The 26,180-nt window shown below is 39.5% G+C and overlaps 1 protein-coding gene across 5 annotated transcripts in view; it reads left to right on the forward strand.

The window, feature by feature from the left end:
• Positions 1-26,180, forward strand: part of NDST2 (N-deacetylase and N-sulfotransferase 2) — a 126,697-nt gene that overhangs the window by 4,499 nt on the left and 96,018 nt on the right. For 3 of the 5 annotated variants that reach the window (XM_039727267.1, XM_039727264.1, XM_039727266.1), the window contains exon 2: positions 19,375-19,453. The exons of the other annotated variants lie outside the window; for them this stretch is intronic. The gene's annotated coding sequence lies outside the window, so the exon portion shown is untranslated. The remainder of the gene's footprint in view (positions 1-19,374; positions 19,454-26,180) is intronic. 5 annotated transcript variants of the gene reach the window in all.

A 26,180-nucleotide genomic window follows, 5' to 3' on the forward strand; every position in this document is an offset into this window, starting at 1 on the left:
GAGGTAGAAGAAGGAGAGATACATTTTGTCCTTTGCTCTGTGTACAGGGCTTGTGCAGGTCCTAGTGCTGGTAGTCCCTGTGCTTTGAGTGTCTCACTCTGCACTTAATATCTACAGCATTTTGTCACGTTTTGAGTGTGGAATGGAAGTGAGGGAGTGTGGGATACAGTTGTACTGCACTAGTACTAATCTGTTTTCTCTCAATACTGTATTATTCTGAATTTTTTTTCCCTTTTTAGAAATACCTCCGTTAGTAGAAAAGATTGTCCAGGGCATTCTCTGTAAAGCAAGAGACAGCAGAGTCTGTGCCCTGCTCTCTTACCTCCCCATGCCAGTACAGTAGCTCACAAGAAGAGGATGCCTCCTCAGGGGGGGTTTCCATGGCTGGGGAGAGAATAGGTCATAAAGCTGCATGTGTTAGATGGCACACCAGCAACTCATAGCCCTCCCCAGAGACACGGATCACTGCTGATTTTATTTATTGATATGTTTTTTCTCTGCATTCAGCTGTTGGATTGGGAGCTGGGTTGGCATAACTGATGGAAGAAGGAAGGAGGAAAGAGGGACAGCAAAATGACAATTTTATCCCTACTTAATCTCTTTTTGCAGTTCTGGTCTGCCATCTGGTCAGTCTCTGAAAGCATACAACCCTGTCCTTACTCTTGCCTTTGTTTCTCCAGTCTCGTACATCCTTCAGTTCTGTGTTAGGGGCTCTCCAAGAATATCACACTCCTCTGAGTGGTCTGTGCTGGGAGGCTGCTGTGTCAGGACCATTAGATTAGCTGATGGAGCAACTTGTTTTCCTTTGATCGTATTTAGTTCTACGGTTCCAGATGATTCCATTAGCCTAATATTTTATTGGTCTTTAAGCTTGTCTCTAATTAATGCTAATTTGCTTGGCAGTACTTCTGAAGTAAAATCAGAGCTTGCACGTGGGTTTTTAGAGCTCTTCATCAGATCTCAACTCTTACATTTTCAATCACTTTGCTATTAATTCCTCAAAGGAAACAGTGGAATGATAGACCTTAGCTGTTCTACATTGTGAATAGTTGAGCTCAGTTTAGAAAAGCAGAGAAACTTGAGATTTACTTCAGAAAGGTTAGAAGAACCACAGAACATTTACAAATGTCTATTTTTGTTTTAAGAACCTCTTACTGAATGACTTTGCATTAGCTCTTCATCCCTTACTGGTGCTTTGAATGGAAATGGAAAATTTTGTATCACAAAGGTCTTTTAAAGCAGTCAGATCTGGCTTCTCTTGGATGATGCAAGTTGGACTTATCTGATTCCATGTGAAAATATAGTATGTAAATACAGCTCAAGTGTCCACATCTGAGCTGGGCACTGTAAGTTCCCCTTGTGTTAAGGGTATGTTAGGGCACTGTTAATTTCTAAAACTACCCTAAAGTAGATGTCCACATTTATTGAGGTGAATCACTTGCTGGAAGTTCTTTTTTGCTTTTCCACTGAATATATTAAAAACTGAGAAAGTCACTCCAGATGTAGAGAATGTCAGCAGGATAAGTATCTGAGCAGAAGCTGAGTTGAACACCTTCCAGAGTGACAACTAACTTGTTTGTAATCCTGGACTGCTTTTCAGTGTAGCGTTTTTAATATCATCAGTATTAATTACATAAATTTGTCTCTTCTGATCTTAACTACCTTTCTCATATTTAGAACATTTTTTAGTACATTTTTCTTTTTAAGCTCATGTTGATATGGGGATTCTGTACCACTCACACTTTATTTCTGAAAGTTTGTTTAAGTGCTGACTGTTACGGCTTGTTCTACAGCTGCTGATTGTCTTTGCCCTTGCCTCTGTGGTTAAGTTATTCAACAGCAAAGGATTCCATTGTAAGTGCTAACCAGGACCTTACTGTGCTCCTGGACACCCATCCTGTCCCAGAGAAGTCAGACCAAATCATGGGTGGGTCTTTGATTCAAAATCTAGCTGCAGAGATTGTAGTTGACTTAAGTGAGGAGAATGACAAAGTGTCAGGTACTGCCCAGTGATTTTTTTTCTTTAAAGAGACCGGTTTCTCTCCTGCATAGTCTGGGTTTTGCACTGCTGGAAGCTTAGCCTTGACCAAATGGTGAGGTCAGGTTTGGAGTGGCCCAACACAATGGCACATAGCATGACTGAGATGAATTAATTTCACAGCAAGTTGAATATCTCTTAATATTTAACAGCTCAAGATGAACAAGGAGCACAGCAAGACTGGAAACTCTTGTGCAATTTAATAAAAGGCAGAAATTTCAATGGAGAAAAATTTGGTGTTTTGCCTGACCCCTTAAAATGTCATCCTCTTGAATCTGTCATCACCCATGGTTTTTTTGTGTTTATTTTCTGGACATCACCTGTGTGTAGGTCAGTTTCAAGTATAGAGATGTCTTTGAAGTGGCATCCTTTGTCTCGGCAATGGAGCTACAGAACTGAAGTCATCATCACCTAACTGTTGAAAAACTGCTTGTCCTCCATTTATTGAGGGCTGCAGAGGTATTAAAAAGAGCAGACAGAAACTAGTGTAGATGTTGCATTGATCAACACAGAGTGTATGTGTGTGAGGGCTGCTGCAGCTCCCTGTTTCATCAGCTGTGTGAATCCACTTTCAGGAGAAGGATGTTTAACATATTGCAGTGTTAAACCTGCCTTTTCAGTGGGATCCTGGCCCAGTCCAGCAGTTGTGAGGAGACAGATTCATTTCAGCACTGAAGCCTGGCATAAATTGCTAGTCTCCACATGTCTGATCTATTGTCCAGAACAGTTCTGAAACATTCAGCTTTCCCCTGCCCCCCATTTTGGTTACAAATAATGTATTTAATTTGTTGCAATTTCTTTGTTTTTATTTTTAATTAAATGCTCTGGCTTCACTCAGTGATACTGAAGCTCAAAATGCATGTGCTTTACTTATGGCTGAGTCATAATCATCTTCCTCATAAGCAGAGATCTGTCACTGTCTCCTGATTTAGTTTTGTCTGGAGACTTCTATCCATATCCTTCCTTTATGTTCCTTTTTCTGATCTGGTCCTTTTTCTGATTCTATTGTATCAAAGCATGATATGAATGAGCCTACTTTCCTGAGTCAAGGCTATCATGAAAACGTGCTGTTATCATGTGCTCACATCTATATTTTGGTATCCTGTGCATGGAACAGGGTGTGTTTCCATGGCCCACGTCCACATAAACATGTAAACACAAAGTTTTCTGCAGGAAAACTTGCTTTGCCTCAAACAAAATATTGATGTTTGCCTTTCCCAGCATTACTTATAAATACAAATTCCTCACTAACCACACGCAATGCTGCAGTGCCTGTGGTAGCAGGCAGAGCCTGAAAGTTCTTTTTGGTCTTGAGTTGTGTATGTGGGCAGGTTAAGAGCAAACTGGTGTTCAGGGATTGTCATAATTGCAGTTGGTGTTGAGCATAAGGTTTCTCTGGGGTTGTTAACTCTTGCATGTAGTAGAGATATGGTATAATTATTTTTGTGTTAGTCCTAGCATTTTCCTATTGCTAAATGAAAACAGGGTGAAGATGCCCTTTGAACATACTCCTCTTGGTTGCATTTAGACTGATACTACTGCTGAGGAGAGCAATCCAGTCCTGCAGTGGTGCTTCTCTGTGTTGGTGCAAGAACTCTGCAAGGAGGATCAGGAAACTCATGTGGAAATTAAAATAACAGAACAAAACAAACCTCCTTTTTTGCTATGTTATCATTCTCCAGAAGGGAAAATGTTACTGTAAGAAACCCAGTCAGGCTCAAATGCTCTTGCAGTGGCACACTGTGGAGTACCTTGAGGATAAGATGAATTGATGGCATGCCAGGGCAGCTGTCTTTGGGGGAGAGGAGTGACCACCCAAAGACATGCCAGATGGTCACCTCGGTACAGCTTCACATGGTGTAAGCTGAAGAGGAGTCTTGTGCTACTTTTCTCTGCATCAGTCATGCAAAGTTTTTAAATCTGGGTTAGCCTTAACTAACAGTGGTCATGAGAAACTCTGAAACAAGCGGCAGAATAAAAGCCAAGCTGCACGCTGAGGAGACTGAGAGCCAGTAACTGCAGTCCTTTATTGCTGCCTGTTCTTTTTCACTTCTAATTGGACCCTGGATTAATTTTTATTTCGCTGATTTCTTGTAAGGGGTATGATTGAAAAAGTAATAGCAATAGTAGTTTCTGATGAAAATGGATCCTGAGGAAAAGCAAAGTAGTCATTTTGATCAAGGCGCAGACCAGCCCTGAGTTCACAGGTTCTGCACTTTTTTTTTTCTTTTTGCACCTACTCTAAGACTTCCCAGCTTCTCTGATGAGCTGTGCTGTATTATCTTTATGGTCCTGTGCAATTTGCCAGAACAACATGTCATGTTATGTCAGAAAACTAGTTATGTTTCTATGGAATTAATCTTGGGCTTGGTTTTTTCCATATTTTGTTGGAAAAAAACCCAAACCCAAAAATAAACAAAAAAACCCCAAACAAACAATAGCAATATTTCTGTGTTTTCCTCAACAATTTTTTCTAGCACCCTTGCTGAGACAGTTTGTCCCATGATACTATTCTGGACAGATCTTTGAGAACTGAAATTGCTGGGAGTGCTCAGGCCCCTTCCCCTTCCTGCAATTATATCTTCCTGAAATGCATCCTGTGCAAGGGTGAAGATCAGCTCCAGGCAGTGCTGGGAGACAGGGCAGTGGAAACTGATACAGTGTCTGCACTGGAAGCCAGGCTTTTCTTGAAGGGTATGTCTGTAAACTCTTTGGTCTTAAAGTATACTGACCACTTCTAAAAATGTAGAAAGAATAAAAATACAGCCAAACATGTCTTCATACAGCTCTAGGGTGTAAACCACAAATGCAAGATTCTGGTTTTTCCTGTCACTAGGCTTTATCTGCAGAGAGCATTTGGTGGGGATACAGATGTTATTTGGTCTTCATGGGTTAGTGATTTAGAAACCTCATGTTTGGTCTTCTGGGATGGGGTGCGTAACACTAAGCTTGAAAGTGAGCTTTGAGGGTGCTGCTCCTTTTGTTCTGTCTTTGCAGCTCTTTCACACTGGTGTTACACAGTCTCTGCTGGCTGCTCTCTGTTGAGATACTGTAACTTTTCCTGGGGCTCTATGGAGCTCCATCCTTATTTGCAGTCATGACCTTTTACCACGAGTGTCTTCCAGTGCAGCCATGGAACTGCTGACAGAGCTGAGGAAGTGGTTGCAGTGCTTGAGCACAAATGCCAGGACTTTCATGATAGCCAGAGTAACATGAGAGAGCTCCCAGCCAAATGAAATACTGAAACCTTGCATGCACAGACATTAGGTTATAACACTCAAGTCTTAAAATTTAAATTTCATAAAATTAATTATCCTTAGGTAATACTTTTTAGAAAATCTTACCTAGCTTGATTCCACCTGTCTTGAAGGAAAAGAAAGGAGATGCAGGAAGAAATGTGCATTGGGGGGATTTTTCATGTAAAGTTATGGGAACAAGCTGGCTACTGCAGTGAAATCCTGTGAATGTGAGGAGACTTCTTATCCCTTTTTTTCTGCTTGTAAGGCTGGCTTCACTGAGACTGCAGAAATCAGTGTGGAATAGAAGCAAAAAGGAGAAATGAGTTTTGACTAATACTGATCTGAATCTAACTTTGAGTTGGTAATACTGGTGCAGAACATTCTGTGTCCTATCACTGTCACCCAAGATCATCTTAAATAATGATGAGAAAGTGTCACACAAAAATTCTTAGAAATACTGGTTAATTATTATTGGGTTTGGAAATGACAAATTCTAGGAAGCAGTCCTTGAGAGCAGTGAGTGCAATACTTTTCCCCCTGTTACAGTTGCTCAGATATATTGTGTCTCTCCTGGGGAGCAAGTTAAACAATGCATTTTTTTGGCTTGGCAAGCCTCTTGCACGAGGTCAGCATTGCCCTTACACTGCTAGCCCAGCACAGTCATGCTTTAAATGTGCTAGCTGCAGAGGTTGCACATGACTACTGACTTTTTTGAGTGGTACAATATTAAATATTCATCTTGAGGCCTTTTATTCATTGGCAGTGCCAAGTGCTGTAAAAATTCTGTGCCTGTCTAATGTAACTTATACTGGGCATAACTAATCACTGCTATGGTTTAAAACCTTTGGTGTATAGTGCATCTGGGAGCAGGTAGCTATAAGACTGGGCAGAGGAATCCTGTTTCTTTACCTTCTTGTGTAAAAGCTCTTTCTTAATATAAAGGTCCAGTTGCTGCTATTTCTTGTATAATGTGCAAAGCACAGCAGTATGTGGGCAGCAAACTAGTGCAAAGTGTTCTCCTGTCTAGTGTTTCATTGTTCTTTCTGCCTGAGGCTTTGCAACCTTGGTCTTTTTTAGTTAAAATCTTTAAACAATGGATTATCTGTTTTCTCAGGCTTTAGAGGATTTGATGTAGCAGTCACCCTTAGGCATTTGGCTCAAGATTACAGCAATAAATACATTCATCAGAGCCCCCTGGCCCTTCCAAGAGCCAGGCAGTCATAAGATTATCTCTACCATATTCATCTACTTCTAACTCCAGTGAAGTGTGTCACCCTGTTAAGAATTCCTGTTCTTCCTGAGCATTTGCACTCAGATGGTTTGTAAGAAAAGGGGGGGCTGTGTGTGTGAGGTTGAGAGCACCTGCAGAAGGCAGACTTCCTTCTTGCTGTGATGTTGGCTTTTACAGCATTACCAATTTGTACTTTCCAGGAGATCAGAAACCTTTTTGGAAAGCCAGCTTTGCTTCTTTTCCCCCAAGGTCCAGTGGTACGAAAATTTCACATGGCTTTAAAATTTTGACATTGGAATGTAATTTTAATCAATATTGATATTTCTGATCTTTGTGTGCCAGCTGCTGTTTTACTGAATGGTTCTGGGACTGGAGGGCCCTGTGCCAGAGATGACAAACCAGTTGCCACCCAGCTGTGATACCTGACGTGGCAGTTTCTGTAAGAGTGCTTCCTGACTGCACTGTTTATAGAGCCAACTGTGATGGTTTTCTTCTGTTTCCATGAGATCTAAGGTAGTTTACAGATATTGGCCATTCTGCTGTGTTGTTTTGGAGAAAGATATCAGCTGTCAGAAGGAGACCCAAAAGTCAGTTTCAGTAAAAAACTACATTTTCTAAAGGAGTTCATTTCTGGGTAGAAGAGCTGTTTATTGTGTCATGGGGAGTGCTTTGCACCGTGGGGCTTCTAAAGAGAAGCTTTATCTCAGGAAAGTTCAGTTGCCAAAAGAGAAACATTAGGCAGGGAATTGACAGATGGCCAGAGAGGACAGGCAAGTTGGCATGAGGAATGTGAGAAGGTTACATGGACAAGACAGGTTTTGGTGGAGAAAGGAAGACAAAGTCGCTAAGATGCAGATAGGAGAGCAGATACAAAACTTTGTACCATCTGCCTGGTAGGTCTCTGAATCTGAAGACCTGGCTGTCAGAGAATACCTAAAACCTTTTGGCAATGAACCTTCAGTTCTGTAGTTCTTCCACCCTGAGAACAACCACATATAGTTGCTATAACTTCCAGTTAGCTCCAGATGCCCCTGTGGCTTATCAGATGATTGCTCAGCCCGTGTGATACCAGTGGGATACTTTTGTAGTGGAGTTTGTCATTCAGGATTTTGCTTTAATGTGGGAGTTGTAGACAGGAGGAGGGACACATATAGAGGCATGTGTATGGATGTACACTACCACATTCAGAAGGTGCTGAGGACAAACATTAGAACATACCAGAATTAATTTTGTTTGAGCAACCGTGGTATGTCCCTCTTAAATAAATCAAGTTCTAACTTGCATGAATCATAAAAATACAGTGGAAGAATTTTAATTTTTCAAAACATGTTCATTTAATTCTACCATCTATATGTGCTTTATTGTAATTACTGTAAGGAAGAAAGCATGCTACAGATTGAGGGTTGTTTTCTATCTTCTGGTATTAATTGACCTTTTGGAATCCAGCAGTGCGAGTGATCTCATCACTAGGCCTATCAGAGACATCCTTTAATATTTTGAAAACTGTTGAATCTGGAATTGTTCTTCTAAAAAATGGAAAGATTATTTGACCCAAGTAAAACCCCGATGGCTAACATCAGGGAGATAATACTAGATCTCTTTAGCAGTACTTAGATATCTAGCCATGTTTTTGAATTGTCAATACAAGAAAAGCTGAAATCAAGTAAAAGTACCTTTGAAGATGGATAGCAAGATATTTAATCTATTTCAGGGGCACCGTTAATTGCAAGGGATGAGTTAATGGCTATGTGAGACTTTTTAACAGGGGACAGGGTCACATGGTTCCTGTCCAGGTTTTCAGATGATGGAGAGGAAGCCAGCCAGCACACTGGTGAGGTTTGGCTTTTGCTGCTCTAAGTAGTTCTGGCCAGATCAGGACAGAAGATCCAGTTCATGACACTAAAAAGTGTAAGAAAATGCTTTACTTAGCTGTTCTAACAGTTTGTGGTGGATGAAGAGATCAAATTACTGTATTGGAATCTCAAGTGGGTTATTAATCGTACTTCTTTTTTTCTGTCATGTAATTGAGTAATCTCAATGTTTATGTGTTGTTTGGCTGCTTTTTGTATGTGCTACCTCAGATTTTTATTAAACAACATCATGAGGACACCAGCTGCTTCAAACTTGACATTTTGCAGGTAGGAATCATATATAAAGGCAAGTTCAAAAGAGCAGCACTCCAGTGAATGGCTAATTCATACAGCTGTTCCAACCATCAAGGGAGGCATGAATCTTTCTGGTATGCCACAGCTGTGCTGACATGCTCAGAAAGATTTGTATTTGTCATCACTCCTTGTGCTAATGGTATTGCTGGTCCTGTTCCTAGGCCTGGATGTTGAGCTGTGAGGAAGGTGCTCTGAGCTCTGCCCTTCAAGCCTTAGTGCAGGGGCACATGAAGGGTAATCCTGCTGTTGAGAAACATAGGCAGAGAATGTGCAGTGCATGCACTGATTGCAGCGTCATTATGAATTACTGTGATTGCAGAGTCATTTCTATTTGTGAAATTGTTTCTTCTTGTAAAAGGGATATTGACGATTTTTTGTTTGAAGTAGTGGCTTAGTTGGAGATACCTTGCTGTCGTCAGAAAGGAAGACTGTCAGTTTCACTGGGAAATAACAAATTCAGTTCTGGCCAAAGGAAATATATTTCACTCAGTACACAAATTAATATGTGGATTGTATTGCTACAGTACATCATTGAGGTTAAAAATATGTAGGGTCAAAAGTAATCTGATATTTATATGTCAGTTATATAGAAAAATCCTGCAAATGAAAACACTTTTTAAGGTCTTCTGGACAGCTTCCTTGAGCTCCAGATATCTATAAGTATAAAGAATAATAAGGACTAGTTTTTCTTATTCCTATTTTGCAAATTTGTCTTTAAGGCTTTCTTCTGCTAGTCTTTGAAATACCTGGAGCTGGATAGTACAGGTTGTAGGAACTGATGTGAATGAGTTTTAGGCCAAATTCAGTATGAGTTTCTTATGTCCTGTATTTTTCAAGTGTTTTGAATAGCTGTGATTCTTGTCAGGTCACAAAGCAATTACAAATATCCCATTTAAAACAAGGTGTTAAATTCAGATTATTACACTGGTGATAAAATATTTGGTAGAAATGTATTCTGTATTGCAGATTAACACTAAAAATAAATGCAGAGTTTTGACAGGATTGAGAAAAAATGTAGTTCGAGGGGAGGCGGTTTTCCCCCTTTTTTTTTTTGTAATGTGCTCAAGAACTGTAGACCTAGTTGTTATTTGAATGGATCAGGCAATGGCACATCTTCAACTATTCTCCCACCATGTTCAATTTAAACCAAGTCCAGTGTTAGCTCATTTTAGACAGAAGTCTGTGCTGTTGTGTTTGTCTAAACCTTTGTCCTTGTTGAGAAACCGAGGAGAGGTTACAGGCCTGTGCCAGTGCTCAACCCTTGCTCCACAGGAGTGTGAGTTCTAAGTGATCTTCTGTGCTGGTCACAAACACAAAAATATTTCCAAAGCAGTTGCTGCCTCTCCTAAGTGATTAGGCTTCTGTTTGAGTTTGGTTTTTTTTTGTTTTTTGTTTTTTTTGACAAAAAGGTAATATTCATATCCTTACTGGTTTATTCGACACAGTTTTAAAAAAAAATCATTTGCTTTGTGTATTTGGAAACTGCAGTTTATGAACAGAAGGTCACATCTGTAGTTGAAGGTCAAATTACTGGTACTGTGTATGGGAGCTGTTTGTTATCCATTCAATCATCAAGTGCCAGTAAATTAATGACACCAGTGTGCCACCATTACAGCGTGTTATCTTTTGGCTGTATAAAAACAGGACAATGTTGTTTCTATTGTCAGCAATAGAAGATCTGAAAATAAGCTGTTTAAACAATACAGGCATTATAGTTTTGGGCATTTTTTTGCATTTGTGTGTCTGGCTTATGCTTTTTCACCTTTATGCTGGAGTTTCTTGGCTTGAGCTCCGTGCCCTTTTTTGTTGTGATGTCAGATACTGGCCTCTCAGGCATGACTGACCTGATGTGCTATCACAGTTTATAAATAGCCCTAGAAAATTAGGGTGTACTCCCAGTCAGGGCTGAGCTCTGTGTGTTGGAATTGCAGTGGTGGACCAGGAGTGGCTTGGTAAGGTGTGCTGCTGCCAGGAACTGAGGTGTGTTGGGAGGGGTTCATGGTCTCAGCCTTGGAATAGTAGATACGGGAATGGGAAAGCCTAAAATGGGATGCGTGCATTTAACTGATGTTTTCTAGTTTTTAGTTTTCCTTACTTAAAAATTCATTCAGTGTATGTTGATTAGTTTAGATTCTTTTCTACCTTCTTGACTTGTATTATTACAAAGTCCCAGTGGTTTGACGTGTTAAAAGAGTTTTGTATACAGACTGCTGGAAGAACACAGTGCAAACAGGGAAAAGAGAAGCCTTTTCGTAGAAGGGTCCAAACAGAATACCTTTAGATGCCAAAGGCACCTTTGGGTAGCAACTGTTACTTAGGAATGATGTTTTTTATTATAATCTACTGGAGAGAAACTAATGCTATTGAGAAGTTACTATTTTGTATAGATATGTGATAGTTTGTCTCTCCTCTTTTAGCATATTTTGCACAGCGCTTTATTGCCATCTATGTCTTCTTGTCCCACTATTTTCCTTCATATCCTGTTTTGCCTTCACAATGCTGAAGTCAAAATATACACTGCTAAAACTAGATATTCTCTATTTTTTAATCCTGGAGAATAAATTTGTGGTTGGAATTGTTTTCATCCAAGCTTGAAATTCTTTCTGCTTCCCTGCAATTTCTTGGATACTACAGTTGAGAGGATATTGGCCATGTATTAGTGCATATGTGGAAGTGAAAGTCAAAAGCCAGTATTTTCTTTCCTTCTGTTTTTTAAGACAGAAACTAAATATAGTGAATGTTAAACAGATGGCTATGCTGTCGCATAATAAATATTTAAAGAAAATTAAATTATGTCCTGCCTGCTCACTGACGACAGTTCTAGCCCCCATAGTAACAGCAGTAATAATAATAGGAGGATTTACAGTGTATTTATTTTTTAATTCTCAAAGTGAGCTACCTAGCAAGGTCATTTGAGGAGATATTTTTTAATGTGGGAGAGATAAGTGATGTACTTGAGGTCATCCAGCATGTCAGAGTGTCTCTTGAAAGAGCATGCAGTGTCCCCTTGACTTCCAGACAGTATGTTTCCATTTTAGATCATGCTGATTTGCAAATACTTACTCGAGTACTTCCTAATGAACTTCGGGCTTTGATATGTTTTTTTCTTTAATTCCAACCTAATTGTTCATAAATGTTAAGTTACCAAGAGGAGATAATAAAACCAGGCTTGCATTCCTGTCCAGTGTACTCGAGCAAAAACCTCTGCACTGTAGGTCCTCCTGAGAGTTTTGTTGTGAAGAGACAGTGGTGGATGCCAGAGAGATGACGAAGACATAGCTGAAATGAGGGGTTTTATTTATACAGCTGAGTTTCATCTTGTGGTATTAATAGCATCCAGGCATTGCTTTTGGAGAGAGGGGAGGGATACTGTATTTAGCAGAGGTCGGTGTGCTACTCTTTCTGCCATGAGCCAGAACGTCCCATTGCCTTTAACTGTTTGCATGCGTTGCCTGTCTTACTGGGAGGAGTCTTCTGTAAATCATTCTGATGTCACAAGTTTGCAAGCTCTGTAAGAGACACAGGATGAGGACAAGAACTCTAATATTTCACTTAAAGGTGAGAAGGCTGGACAGCAGATCAGGTTCATGGCAGCAACAAAGTTCACCTGGCCATGGTCCTCCTCCTTTTCCTCAGGATTCTGCAGATTCTGGAGAGCAGGTGGAGGAGTTCATGAATTGTCTCAATTACCTATTTCTTGCTAACTTTGGCTGATACTTTTCCATCCTCTGCAAGTAATTGTATCACATAATAGAAGTGGAACTGGTGCTTATTGCATGATAATTCACATGATGGGAGTAGTTTGCTGCTTATTGCAGCAGAGTGTATAATCTGGGGGGTGAGTAGGATGGTTTTTGGATTTGGAGGCAGGTTTTTTGTAGTTGGTGGGGAAATGAGGCCTGGAACTCTTCATTGCCTCTCTAAAAATTTGTCATCTGCCCCAGCTTAAAGATATATTAATAGTATCATGATCTCTTACATGCATGGTTGGTCCTGTTGCCTGGATACAAACATAAAGTGATTAGAAAGATATCATTAATATGAAGTGAACAAAGTAGGTCATAGAAGTACCCAGTTATGTTTTTCCTATGTACCCACCATGCTGATATATCAGTGATGAACCTTAGTTGCTGAATCTAATTAAAGATTAATAATGAAATTTGCTAACCAAATGTTCCCTTAATGATGACTCTAAGTCATTGCTTGATGGCAAAAATTCAAAGCAGAATCTGGTCATGCACTAAAATATTTGTCTGGGTGTATTTTATTTCTGTTTCATAATTAGGAATCTTAATGGGATCAATCTATGGGGCAAGAAATGTGTGGGGCAGGGAAATCTGTGGGGTCAGGCCGGGGCACTGGGATAGCCAGAGCCGGGACACTGGAATAGCCAGAGCTGGGATACTGGGATAGCCACATGACTCTTTTGCTTGCTTGTTGCAGATTGTGCTTTGCTCTAATGCTGCATTAGCCTTTTCACTAAGCTGCAAGTGTAACCTGAGTGATATTTTCTCAGTTCTTTCTCTGTGATTTCTTCCCTGTTCTTTGAAATATACCCTTATCAGTTTTTCTCACATCATTTGTACCCTTCTGTGGTCTGTTACCTTTGTGTGTCTGATAAAATGCTGTTGTGTCTCCTGAACTTGTTCCAGTATGCAATTGTATTTTTAGTTTCTGCATACTGCATTACTCTTCTTGGTAAATATATGCACTGTGTCACATAAAGGAGTATTAAAAATGCTACAAAAGCCCCTTGTTTTTTAACATCTCCCTAGAGTCTTGTGATTGATTTGTTAAAGCTCTGGGGAGATGTTCCTTTCTAACCTAGCTTCTGGTTTAGCTCTTTGCTTTTCCATCATTTCCTGCAGCATTTCTGATTTTCTTAATAAAAACACATACTCACTTCTGATACACTCTTAGCCATTTTTGCATTGTTTTTTTCAAGTGTAGATGAAAATGTCTGTGGCTTGCTTTTTTTTCAGTGATTCCTTTATTTCTTAAAGTCTGCACTCTAACTTAAGGTGAGATTTTTCTCTTTCCAGCTGTTTTGGTGTAGCACTCCATCATACTGTAGTTTTAAGAGTGAAGAAACTAAAGCAATTTTTTAGTTCTCCTGATTTAACAACCAGTGCTGGAGGTGTACTGCAGTGACAGAATTCCTGCTTTCATCAGTTGTGAAATGAGCTTTTTACTTAAACCCTGCTTGTGTAGGCCTTTGGTATGAACTGGCATGAACTTAGGGGAAGAAGAAAGAATGAGAATAGTGATATTGGCTTCCTAAATGCAGGATGGTAAATAAAGAAAATATTTCCTGCTTTCTTTTGGAGAACTGTTGCATATTGTTCAACCTCCACTATTACTGTGAATGAGAGTTGGGCACAGGCGTCACACGTGTGTGTTATTGGGTGATAAGGGAGAGGAGAGGAGGATTGTTTTGTGGTTAATGAGCTTGTAACTGTGATTAGAAAATAGCATCTAGGCCTCTTGCTCTGCTTTTCATGTGAACTTTGGTAATTCACTTTATTGCCGTCTCAGTTCTGTTTGTGTAAAATTTGGATAATAATTCTGTTCTGTTTGTGTGCTGTATCCATTTCTTTTGAAAAGGATGTGGTACAGCGTCTGTCCTTTGTTAGGCATACAGAAATCTGATTACATATACAGATACTGTTAGAATCCTAGTGGTTTTGGTTGGAAGAGACCTTATCTAGTTACTAGCACTCCTGCCATGACCAGGGACAGTTTTCCACTACCCAGGTTGCTCAAAGCCAATCCAGCCTGGCTTGAACACTTCCAGGATGGGGCATCTGCAGCTTCTCTGGATGATGTATTGCTGTGTCCCACCACCCTCATAGTAAACAATTTCTTCCTAAGTAAAACCTGCCTTCTTTCAGTTTAAAGCCATTCCTCCAAGTCCTATAACTACATGCCCTTGTAAAAAGGGTAGCTGTGTGTTTGGGTGGGTACATAATATGCAAGGAGCCTAACCTTAGCTGAAGCCTTTTGGTATGTGCTGTAATGTAAATAGAAGTGAGAATATAGTTGAAACAAGTTATACAAAGTTTTTTCAACAGTTTGGTCACAAAACTGTTTCCTGTTTTTTACAGTAGGTGATATTTTTAAGTGTTGTCATAATTACTGTGTGATGGCTTTCAGATGTCATATATCCATGCACAAATACATTAAAGAAAGATTGCTGTCTGTCATTTCATTAGTTTGTTTCTTTGATGTCATTATTGTTTTATTTTAACATCCAGTCTCCTTTCTGGCTTACTTTGAGGCATAGAATGCACTGATGAGAAATAAAAAAAGGAGAAGAGAATGCTGTATCCAGTCATAGAAGTGATGTGTGCAGTACGCTGTTCTGTTCTTAGTACCCAGTCTGTTGTCTTGGAGGAAGTGATAGAATCTTTATTTTTTGTGTTATGGAAAATTGATCAATGGAAGAAACCGACCTGGATTGCTCCAGTCTGAACTCAAATCATGTAGGAATGTTTTAGTCTTTCTCCTTACTGTGTTCTGGAACAATGACCCGCTGCAGATATTTTTGCACACCATATTTGAGGAAAGATGAAAGATGAGGGCCAACTGAAAGTAGCTCAGGAGAAACTAATGGCAAAGAAAACATGACCTACCAGCAGAGAATGGAACAATCAGAATTATTCAGGCTAGAGGAGTTATAATAATGTAAAAATTTTAAAGTGTGCTGCAAAGAGAAAAAGAAAAAAATTCTCTCCTATTCTCTCAGCCCAGAAGTAAAGAGTGTAAATTGTATAATTAGAATTCAGGAAAAGCTTTCCAACAGTGCCAGCAGTTAAGCAGTAGACTGGATTGCCTAGAAACCAGGCATACTCTATCCTGGAGGATACTAGCAGAGATAACAGGCAAATGTGAAAATGCTTTAGGTGTCACTGATTCCAAGCCTGTTGTCTGTGATTTCAAGGATACTGAAATGGTTTCTGTGTAATTTCCCTTTAATTTTAGGCATATTCTTTGCCCTGATAATTTTCATTGAATTTTCTTGAGGATTTTTCTTTCTGCTAAATATTGCTTCAGTCAAGCTGGACTTAAATGCATTCAAGGTGAAGGTGTAGGTTTAGAAAGTGTATGCCAGAGAATGCTAATATATATAAAGGGTGTTTTTTTCTAAATATCTTGTTTACTTTTTTTACAGTGCTGATCACATGACTGTTTTCATTGACAGACAACATAAATTCTTACAGAGTAATGACAGGAAATTTATAGCTCATAATTAAAGACCTCTCTTTCTGGTGTTTGTTTCTTTTTCTTTGTTGCTATCATCTCAGACTGCCCAAGAGTTCTCTCTGTTAGAATTTCCTTATATAATGTACATTATTCTGTGTATTCAACTCACCTCACTCAAAGTTGGGTCCAGATGAAATTTTATTTGTTTTTGCTTTCTTTTGCAATTATTTAATAACAACCTGAAAAAAATAGATCCAGGTTCTTGAGAACTCCGCAATTACCCTTCTTCCATGCTCAAAACTGATCAGTGATTCTTGTTTCATTTCTTTTTGCCAGTTTCCTGCTTGTGACAGTACTTTGTTCTTCTTGCCTTCACAGTGATTTGAGTAGCCCTTTGTGAAGGACTCGACCAAATCTTCTGAGAAAGTTCCAATAAACAATGTGTTTTTGTATTCCTTCACTCCATCAAGTTTTTTCTAATCCTTGAAAGAATTCAGCTCCTTAACAGATCTACCTTGTGTTCAATTCATCTTGTCCCCTCAAGTATGCAGAAAACTTCAGTGTTTGTTCACATGGTCTTAAGGATTCTCCTTCTGTTTGTTTCTGAGAAGTCTTTGGGTTTTTGCAGACTTCCCACTTCCAGGATGTCAGGCTTACTTTCTGATGCAAAAGTGATGCTTAAAAGTGGGAATTCAGTACAGGACCCAAAGGACATTTTCTGTGGTGGAAGTTCTCACACAGTCCCACTCTCCTGTCCCTGCGTAATTTGTGCAGATGCACAATGCACTGAATCTCAAACAGAAAAGTAACCTGGCTCACCACAGGGCTGTGGTGGCACGAGAAAGGCAACGTGCTGCTGGTTAATGTGTGGGGAAGGGAAGGGAGACAGCTGCTGCCTTCTAACAGCACCCCTGGCATGACTGTGTATCGTAACTGGCTTAAGAGACATCAGATTGTGTGTTTTGGTCTTTTGCATTCGATAATTTAGGCTGAAAGTAGGAAATTCTCAACAGGAAGTCACAGAAATGTAAACATGGTAGTGCTGAAAAATACTCCATTTAGCCATGTGGAGTCATTGTATTGTTGTATCTTACTGAAAAATATATGGTTTTACACATTTATTAGAGGCTGGGGTCTTTCTAAACTTGTAAGATGCCAAATGTTAGAAGTGAATTAACTATAAAGACACTAACAGAGGAACAAGAGATGGTAGAACTAATTGGAGAACATAAAAATAAAGTACTTCCCACTTGTGGGGAGGTACTGGGGAGAATTCAGTCAAAAAGGTTTAACAAGAAATGTGTTTGTGTGTGCTCCAGGGAAGGAGTGAAACTGGAAAAGCACTAGTTTTTCAAGCACCAGATATATTTGGAGTGAATAGCTGCACAGCAGATAAATCAGTTTACAGATGTGTCATGGTAGCAAGTGGTAAATTAATACATTTTTGAGTTACAAAAATTAAAGAGAAGTTCCTTCTTGAACAACTGTTAGAGTTAACTTGCAAGTTGTTCCAGGCCCAAACTTCTTGTTTTTAGATAGATGTAAATGAACTGAAGAGATTGGAGGGACTAATGGCAAAGGAGTACAGACCAGGGGACCTACAGGCACACATGCCTTCCTGGGCTATATGATTACCAGAAGTGTAGCTGAGAGATGTGATAAGAGTCTACAAATATTTGAAAGGTGCATACTTGAAAGATATAAACTAATTAAATGAGTAAAGTGAGAAGGAGCATAACTAGAAACGAGGGAATGAGGTTATAAAATATATTGAAGTATGGAATAGTCTGCCCAAAGGAAAGACTGGAAGAACAAATATATAAAAACAAATATATAATACAGAAGACTGATAGAAATAGTCAGGAAATAATCTAACATCAAAGACCCAGTTTTCTAATGAAAATAGATTAAACAATTTGGAAATCTTTTACCCATTTAATTTATGCTTGCTTTTGAGGTATTAGGACAAGTTGGCAGACTCTCTTAACTCTTTAATATTGCCTCCATAATACTTCCTGCTGATTCAAATCTACATGATTGCATACCAGTCTTAGATACTGCCTTTCTTCAGGAAAAAAGTGTTTTAAAAAGGAGCACTTGGGCAAATGGTATGAAAAGGGTATAAGGGGAGAAGAGAGGCGAGTAAGCTTCAGGAATGATTTTTTGAGAATGGTGTCTTGCTACATTCTGCTTAAAGGCTGTAGCTGCAGATAAATGGGAGCAAACTAGTACCAGATATAGAGGTCTAGTTGCACTGGTTTGTTCCTGTTTGCATCTAGTGGAGAATGTTAAGGGAGCACCTGGATTGTGAATTGCTGTTTGTGTTATGTGTGGCCACCTGCACACGATGGGATGGTATGAACAGGACTTACACCTTTTTAATGTAGAGGAAGGCAGCAGAGAATTTTTCATTAATGAAATAAAGTGCATTTAAAAATTCCATTCAGAAAGTCAGTTTGGCTGCATCTGAAAGGATAGGGAGCAGCCCTAAGCTGCTCTGTTTGCCTGGTGCCATAGGTAAATAGTAAAATGTGTTCAGGTTCACTGCTCCCCTCAGTAACTTCTCTGGGTAGGTGCCAGGCGCCTGCTGGGCTCTGGTGTGGTGGAAGTAGGAGTACTTCCACCACACCAGAGCTGTGTGTGGTGGACAGTAGGAGTCATCACACGGAGCTGCTGCCCCAGACCCTGACTTGGGGGAGGAAGGACTTGCCTGTGCTTAGCATTTGCTGCATGATTCCTGTAAGCTGGAATTAATTTGAGGAGATTATTTAAAGAATTTGGAAAGCGTACCAGTCTGGGGATGTCCCTTTGTTTTCAAGCACAACTATGAGACAGCAATTTATATTGCTCAGTTTCATTTCTACACATGGTCTGTAGATATCCCCAGGATCAGCTCAGGTGGTCAGAGCATGGTGCTAATGGCACCAAGGCTGTGGGTTTGATCCTGTGTGACCATTCAGTTAAGAGCTGGACTCAACCATCCTTGTGGATCTCTTCCAGCTCAGAATATTCTGTGACTCTGCTATTATGCAGTCTGCACAATAATTTCAGTTGCTGTCTGAGCTCTGGTATTGAGGACTTCCTATGGGGGCATGTTTTAACTTTCTCATTATGAAGAAATGTAGTTATGTGAAATTTAAGGCCAAGTTCTCTGGCAGTTACAGTCAAGGACGTTGGACCTCTCTTGCCTGGTGGACTGTTAACTCTTAAAACAAACCAAGGGGTTCTTGGCATATTTTTTCTCTTCCTGCTTTTCATTTTATGTATTGGGGGTTGGTTTCCATGATTGAGAAATACTGCCTTTGCTTTTGCTTGACATATTTTTAGGGAGCCACAATAGTGTGTGCATTGTGTTGTTGAATATTTTCTGTTTAGAACAAAGCAGTTGGTTGAACAGCCTGTGTGCAATGCTCTTCATATGTGTATAAAATAAAGTACTCTTTGATCTTTCTTTCCTGTGTATCTCTAATCTAGACCCATTCTGGTTTTTTTCCCCAGCTGGAGGGTGTGCTTGTAAGCCAGGCATTGTTGACTTTGCTCTGTGTGTTGGCTTCTGAACAAAGGCACTGCTGAAAAGGTGAGTGCTTAACTTCCATCCTCTTTGATGCAGGTTTATGTTCAGAGGAACTGATAAATCCAGACTTGCCAAACCTGTCACCTTAAACTGTATCTAGGTTTGCAATGGAAAAAGTCTAATCCACCAGCTCATAAAATTGCAAGCGTCAGCCATCAAAACACACTGTGAGACTGGTTTAGTGTAAATTGTGTGGCATTCTGCAGCACTGGAAGCCAGAGAAGCTGAAAGGTAGGCATGTTTCATCTCTTGAACAGATCTGAATTTAGAGCTAGAGAAATCTCTGAGACCCTGAAAATGAATGATACAAATACAATACTCAGCCTGTAATCTGCAGGGAAGGGATGGCTGAGGAGCATGCATGACTACCTGTTTCCTACGTGGTTGTGTGAATTTCTCATAAGATTCTATGTTTACTGCATCAAAAAGCCGAGATACCTGAGCATTAACTGAACAGACTTTTATCAAAGCTACAAGACTGTTCATAAGATGGGGAATAAATTTAATGGCATTGCTCTGCTGTGAGTACTTACCAGGAGTTTTTTAAAATCTTCCCCTTCAGTCAGTGAAATACTGTGTGTGCCAGGCACGTAAAGTGCAGTGACTGAGGGGAGTGTCAAATTTAGTTTATAGGAAATAAACAAAACTCTTTTTTTTAATAGGAAGTTATTAGTATTCTGAAAAGGGGTAGATGAAAGGAACAAAATCTTCCCCTTCAGTCAGTAAAATACTGTGTGTGCCAGGCACGTGAAGTGCAGTGACTAAGGGGAGTGTCAGATTTAGTTTATAGGAAATAAACAAAACTTTTTTTTAATAGGAAGTTATTAGTATTCTGAAGAAGGGTAGATGAAAGTAAATATGTGATATTGTAATGTCTATATTCCTCTGTTTTCCATGAGACTGCATTAACCATCAACCCAATTTCAGGATGTATCTTTGAAATCATGAAAGGCAAGGCAAGATCCTCCTCCTCATTTCTGTATAGATAAATTTGTCTGGTAAAGCAAGATAAATTTGTCTTGTTCTGTGGTTATCTTGCTCTGTGATTTCAATGAGAAGAACCTATCTGACCAAGGACTCTTACAGTCTCCTAACTGAAGGACACTAAAATCAGTAGCTTACTGCATAGAACTCCAGAAGACACTTCTGTGTGGCAGAAATGTGTCCCTGGCTGGCATTTGACATGACACTATGCATTGAATTTAAAATTCCATTTGGTTTGCAATGTTTCCTCTGTCGGGAAGTGGTGAGATGCAGTCATGACAAATACAATATCAAGAAAGATTATCAAGCAAGCAAGAAATAAGTTTAATTTAAGAGGTGGCAGGTAGATGTAAGGATCTGTCCAGGAAGAAGTTACAGTTATGAAACTGTAATTTTATTAAATAATCATAAAGAATAATTCTCTGTACCTGGGGACTTGTAGAGAATAATCGTTTCTAATAAGGTTGAGTTTAGCAATTACCATGGTACTCTTGAGGCTAAGCATTTTTGGTCTTTCTGCCGTTAGTGGCTAAATCATGTGAGACTTAGTGATACAACTGAGCTGAGTTTGAAATAGCATTTTGGGTTTTTTTCTTCTAAAGCTTGCTGTTGCCAACAAGGCCCTAACATCAGGTAAATCTTGTATGTTGAAGAAAACTGTAAGGGCAGTTACTGATGAGCCATGTGTTTTTGTGCTTGTCCTCTAGAAAACATGGATTTCTTAAAAAGAGGCAAACCTTCCCCCATCCCAAGCAAACTCCCTTAATTTTATTTCCCAGTTTGATGCTTTTATAAAATATGTAGTCTAAGGAATCTGCATCGAGTTGCTTCTTTCCTCTTGTCATTTCTCTCACCCTTCTAAATGAGTTACTCTTTGCCCTCTGCCATATCCATGTAACTGGCTGAACTGTAGATGTGCAGGGACTTCGTGCTGCTACAAAAGCAATATATAATGCACAAGCCAGATTTTTTAATCAGACAGCTTGATGAGACCAGAGATACAAATATCTCTGGATTTAGCAATGTAGTTTCAGGTACGAAAGAAGCTGATTGCTCATCCCTCCTGTTCAGTGGTATCTGTTTCTTTGTGCTTTGATTCGTGATGCAGGAAGGCTTGAATATCTTTTTTGATACATGTAGAATCTGTAGAGGGATCTTTGGAATCCTTAATTAACACACTGCATTTTCGCTTCCTTTTCCGTACCAAGAGAACAGATGATTTGGAAGTGGTTGTATGTACATAGGTTTACTGCTGCCTGAAGCAGACCCTTCCTGCTGAGGAATCTTTTTCAACCACACATCTCCCTCTCCAGCAAGCAGTAGTATCCTTGTGATTCCTTTCAGATGTGCTGGCTATTGTGGATTTGAGTGCATGAGGATGGATATTGCACTGAATTTGGTGTCTCTCCCAGGCTGGCAGGATTGTTCCCAGCTGTCAGTGACTCACAGTAGCCGAGCTGCTGTCTCAGAGTTCAAGTTAATGGAATCTGCAGTTCAGTTTCCCTTGATTTGTTTGGCAGAGATGAAATTTCCCATGAACCAGCAAGAGCAGGAGGGAGAGTCCATATTCAAAGTAGTAGCTTTGAATGTGTGTTGGGTCTGAAAAAATGCTGAGAAATGCTGTCCTTACTTCCTCAGCTTTTCCTTGGGAATAACTCCTTGCCAATAGTCATGCTTTCAGGTGTTTCCTTTTGTTTTGTCTAGCTTCTTCCACTGTTCTTATTGCTGACATCCTCCTATTTCCAGAACTGCATTAAATATGTGATAAATCTGTGGCACATGATTGTCATCTTATTCTTTCTCTGAATGGATGGCAAACTTCATTTGGATTTAGACGTTCTGTTTTCTCAGCAGGGTAGCTACTTTATTTATGCCAAAGAAAAAGGGCACAAATGTCATCAATGTAAATCATTCATAGAATTAATTTATTTACTGGGTGTAAAGTTACATTTTATCCTGTCTTTTTTGCCACTTGACATTTCTACCAAGCAGGTTATCTTATGGTAATATGGAAGGATATTAGGAATAAGTGGAGTGTACCACATAAAATGGGGATGTGGTTTTTGCATGTTGATTTTGACAGTTGTTCTTATAGTGTGTGATTCCTGCTGGACTCCTATAGAGCTATGTTTGGATGTCAGCAGTATTAAGTGCTGGCTAGTGAACCACACTAATTCTTCCAGAATCAATAGGAGCCTTTGAATTTTGTTTGTTTTCTTTGAAGACAGCTGTTAGGTGACTGGGAATCACTGTCAGTTTCCAAAATAAACAGGTCTTCTGAAACTTATTTGCCTTCTTCATGCTCTGTTACAGAGTATCAGAATATTGGAAGCAAGCTCAGGAGGGGATGGCTGAACTCTTGGAACTCGATTATAATGCATGTGAACCTTGGGCATGTGTATGAAGAGTATTTTCTGGTTCAGGGTGCTGTTAGAAAATGCATGCGAGTCCAAGAAAATAGCAGGTGCTTGTTATTCAATGTTGTGGCTTTTCTATTGTCATTAATCTATTAGAAGAAAGCTCCTAGAACCCAGAGTAAGAAGATGATATTCAGTTCACTAATCAGTAAGCAAAGAAGGGAAGAAGTAATAGATACAGTTTTATTTTCTGGGTATACTAAGCAAGAACAGCCCAAGAAGATTAAATGTGTATATATTTCAGACTTCAGATGTATTTTTCCATTAAGCAGGATTGCTTTCTCCTCTGCAGCTCTATATTTGCTTCTGTTGTCTATCCTTTTATAAGCAATAATTCTGTCTTTTTCAATGGAATCACAGATAGTAAAACTCCTCTGTTTCTACAGGTTTGCCAAATCAAGTTTACAGAGCATGGTATTCATAGTGAGGTTAAGGACCCTTTCAGGGTACTCCTCTCTATTATTACAAAGTACTTGTTTTACTCTCTGGTAGAAACAGGGGGGTTTTGTTACATCCACCATCACAGGGAAAAAGAGAAACAGAAATAGAGTTATTCTGAAGGCATGTATAGGGCAAGAGTTTCATGTGTTGACTGAAGACTTCTTTCCATGAATGCACTGACAAAAGGTAAAATCAGGCATTTTACAGCTAGGAAGTCAGCATGTAGTAAACTCAAGTACCAACAAGTACCTTAAATCGTGGTGTAGGCTTCTTATTCAGAAAAAGTTTACCTGAATTTGCTGTGTCTTTAGCTTTCTTTCTAAATACCTGAAGAGTAGAAGCTCCTGTATATGACAAGGAATTTTGTAATGAGCTCCACTGCTGATTTCAGTGACATGTTCAATTCTGTGGAAGTCCTGCAGTACATGCAAAAGTTCTTTATGCTAATCACTTGGATTTTTTCATGTTGATGGTGTGGCATTGCCTTGGTGGTTGTTCAGAGTCCTAAGAGCAGTCTGTGCTAGAGGACATGTTGTAATTAATATGAGACTGATTGGAGTAACCTATTTATGCTCTTAGAAATGTACTAGAAATTGTGTTTAGGAATGTACAGTAGCTGATAATACTGAAAATATTGTGTAGATACTGCTTGTTACCCAGGCTTCAACATACAGTGTTTTCTAGTCACTTTAAAGCCTAGGAAAGGGTGCAAAACAAGCGGGGGCAAAGAGCTACATATACAAATGAGAGGTACCACAGTACCAGATAAATACAATTCTAACCTTTTTGAAGTATTGAATGCTTCAGCACAGGGTGTTTGGAACCCCTCAGGCATGCACGATTGAGGGAAAAGAGGAAAAAAAGAGCCAGATAGATATAAACTTGCACCATTGTCCAATATTTGAACAACATAAACTCCAGCTCTGAATTTTCCTCTGTACTACCTTACAGTTTCCTGATTTTGTGAACTAATGTAATTAACTGCAGGGAAACTGCATCAAAATTCACTCTGTTTCTAGAAGCTTTTTGTGGAAGGGGATCTCCCACAAAAGACTTACTAAATTTATCTTACTTTGTCCTCTATCTTTTCACTCAGTTATGTATTTATAACTTCTTCCTTGCCCTCTTAATAGTTCAGAATTCCAATTCCTTCAGTCTCTCCTTGCAGCTGCTGTCTGAATTCATTCCATCTGACTTCTGCAGTCTAATAGAGGAAATCTTAGATAAAGCATGTAATGTTATGTTTTGGAAATTAGGAATCAAAAGCATATGTTTCAAGTGAGGAAGGGACTATCTCCGTCTCAGAGTACCTCAACTGCTGTCCTAAGTGGCTCGTCCTGTGTTAAAAAGTGAATAATCTGATAAACTTCCATCTTTTATCAAGCTAGCCAGTCAAAACCAGAGCTTTTAAGACAAGAATACTGTAGACTGTTTCTTTTATTGAGCCACTTGGGGGGCTCTGAATATAAGGGACTTTGCTGTATGTGATGCAGCATCAAAGGCAAAAAACGTGCGGAAGTCTTAAAGGCAGCAAGCAGTCTCAGAGTCAGCTGTGCAGCACTGATTAGTTGGCAGATTGTCTTCCCAACCTGAAATGGCACCTGGAGCTTACTGTTTGCCATGTCATTATTAAGAAAAGTTCACATTTATTTTTTTGGCTCCACAATGTTTTAAAAGCAGTTTACAGCTTCATGTCTGCTCCTGGTGCTCTGTGACTCTTGTGTTTGACCTGTTTTCTTGCTCTTTTTTCTTGAGCTGAAATATTTTATCTTGTCAGAAAAAGAGGTCCCTCTTGCTTTTGTTTTCTGTGTTGTAACTTCAGTAGCTGAATTTGAAGTATGGTAGTTGCTTACTTTCCAAGACAGTAGAGGTGAGGAAAAGCAGCAATGTGAAGCGGGTAGGTGCATCAGTGTAACATATGAGAGAATAGTGTGATGACAAAAGGCAGTGAGCTTCTAAATAAGCACAGGGAGAATGTGAGTGTAGAGAGGGAGGTGTCTCAAAAAGCTGTGTTTGTTCTCTTGAGGCTCCCAAGTGCTATAATTGAGTCAACATGTCAAAGTGAAGTATATCCTGAGCTTTGGGAGCAGGGAAAAAATGCATCTTCTGCACATACAGGTTTGGATGAACCCCATCTTACAGCAATAATAAGCACTCTGCTTTTGCACTGCTGAAACTACAACTCAACAGAATAGCTGCCCAGCCAAGCTCTATAACTGATGTTTCTCTAAGAACTGCTTTAAATCTTTGGTTGGGAAGCTGTGAGTAATTTGCTTCAGCTTTGCTTCTGATGCAGATGTGAACAAAGGCGATGAACAGAGGGGAATATGACTGAATTGATATTGAGATACAGGCAAAACAAACTGAAAGGGTCTTCCTTAACTTCCTTAATTTATTTCTAAGTCTCAGAGAAACAAATATCTGTATGTCTTGCCACATTTCTTATGTTGGTGTAATGTTTTGGGGATATACTGAATTCCCTTTACTGTAGGATTTTTGCATTTTGAATGGATGGCAAAGGGCTGATTACAGCCCTTTGTCCTGGGGTTTGTTGCAGCCTTTGGCTGTGTGACTTCATGCATGATGCTGTGCTGGCAGCTCTCTCCTTGGCTGTAGCTCATTGCAGCATTGCTCTAGGAAATCATATGAAATTGAAAGTTCTTTAAAGCCAATGTTACCTTGCTAGCACGCTAATTTTGTCTTGATTGGGTTTTATGTAGAATATCTACCTTTGGTACTTTTGTATTTTATAAATCGTGCTTACTGACATATCTGATGATCTGATTGTTTCCATAGTGACAGCAATGGCAAAAACCTGAAAAAGGAAGGTGACAGCACTGTATTTTTAAGATGAACTGTTTTACAGAGGAATGGTTTGAGGGGGTGGG

The sequence above is a fragment of the Passer montanus genome, unplaced genomic scaffold (assembly GCF_014805655.1).
Source record: "Passer montanus isolate IOZ18808 unplaced genomic scaffold, ASM1480565v1 scaffold61, whole genome shotgun sequence".
Taxonomy (NCBI): Eukaryota; Metazoa; Chordata; class Aves; order Passeriformes; family Passeridae; genus Passer; species Passer montanus.